The sequence below is a fragment of the Trichechus manatus genome, unplaced genomic scaffold, assembly GCF_000243295.1.
Source record: "Trichechus manatus latirostris isolate Lorelei unplaced genomic scaffold, TriManLat1.0 scaffold00180, whole genome shotgun sequence".
NCBI lineage: Eukaryota > Metazoa > Chordata > Mammalia > Sirenia > Trichechidae > Trichechus > Trichechus manatus.
Genome location: NW_004444116.1, coordinates 2622773 through 2624499, shown reverse-complemented (window position 1 = coordinate 2624499; position 1727 = coordinate 2622773). Strand labels below are relative to the sequence as shown.

Genomic DNA, 1727 nt, shown 5'->3' with positions numbered 1-1727 from the left:
TGCGAGTAATATGCCTTGCAGGTTACCCCATACTAATACAGTTGCTTGGGTAGGCAGAATCCGGTGCAGGTGGACTGGGGAGGGAAGGCGATGGCATGGGAAGATTTTCACTGTATCTAAACTCTTTTGTTTTGTAATTTGTAAATATGTGAAAGTTATATATTTTTTCAATATAAACATTTTAAAAACCTAAAAAAATTGTGCCATTGGGCACGCAATGCTGTTCTTAGATATAAAGAACAGACAGAAATGACAATGATCTGACTTAAAACTCCATAATTGGTCTCAACTTACTGTTAAACCAAACGTGAAACGCCTGCGGTGCGGGCGCAGGTTTTTTGGAACTGCCAAGCTTTCCGCTAAGTACTAAAGTACCCTAGAAAGAGAAATACCTTCTTTAGGTTACCAGCCCCAGGCAAGTGTTTCCATCAAGACGTGCAAATCTTGTTCTTGAATGGATTCAACTTACAATAGAGTTGGCAGCGGTGGGATTCGAACCCACGTCCCCGAAGGGACTAGAACCTTAATCCAGCGCCTTAGACCGCTCGGCCACGCTACCACAGGTTCCAAAAACCCTTGAATCCTTTTTTTGGGAAGAATAAAAAATGTTTTCCGACACGGTATTCTTTTCTTACAACAGTTCTACCCGCTAGTTGTCCAAAATACCGTTAAATTTCACCCAAAATTTATTAGGAACTTATAATGTGCCATGCACTCTTCTTACATTTACTGTCATTCAGTCCTCCTAACTGCCTCAAAGGATAAGTACGTTTACTATGATCTCATTTTCCTGATGGACAATATGAGGCACAGAGATGATAAGTAACTTGCTAGTTGTCACCCAAGAGAGAGTGATGTTTAAAGTGGAGCGGAAAACTTCACTCTTGTATATTTATTTACTCCAGGGTGAAATCTTGAAATGATTTTGATCAAGGTTATTGTGACAAACTCAGAGCAACAGCAAATTTATGTATGAAGTAGCATAATTCCTTTTAGGGCATGGAGGTTTATAGGATATAAAAACGTCATGATTTAGAAATTTCACAGAGACTTGAAATCGTTCGTTTTAAGAGTTTTGCTTAAAGACTTTACTGTAAGTGTCTTCTTAGTGCAGTAGGCGGCGCGTCAGTCTCATAATCTGAAGGTCCTGAGTGTGAGCCTCAGAGAGGGCACCAGACACTTCTGTCTCTTCTACATATGCTCACGTGAAAAACTTGCTGGTTAGGAAAAATTATTCCACTGATTAAGTTTTTGAGTATGAAACGCAGATTCCAGAACTAACTCTCAATTTCATGTGATGCGATTGTAGATGGACCTGTACAAACTGTGAATTTTTTAACTCTGCCAAGAAATCCTTCAAGAACTTTATCCGTTTCCCTTGGTAAAAAGACAGCTTTTCAATGCACTGACTACAGCACAATCTAATGTCAAACTCTGGATTAGTTATCTATTGCTACTGTACCAAATTACCACAAATTTAATAGCTTTAAAAAAACACACAAGTTTATTATCTTATGGTCCTGGAAGTCAGAAGTCTGAAATGCGTTCTGTGCAGGGCTGGATGAAGACATGTGAGAGCCCTGAAGACTAATAATCTGGGGTGTCCCCTCCTCTGCCGACTCAAGCATTTCAACAGGACATGTGAGTTGCATATATACATGTGTGTGTATGTGTGTGTGTGTCTTAGTTATCCATGATGCAACTTCTTTTTAAATGCGACTGTAATA

General features: G+C 39.4%; 1 non-coding gene across 1 annotated transcript; it reads right to left on the bottom strand.

Annotated features, from left to right (window-relative positions):
- Window positions 1-477: 477 nt before the first annotated feature.
- TRNAL-AAG (transfer RNA leucine (anticodon AAG)) lies at window positions 478-559 on the bottom strand. The gene has a single exon. It is a non-coding gene; the product is annotated as a tRNA-Leu (tRNA).
- Between the last annotated feature and the right edge of the window lie 1168 nt (window positions 560-1727).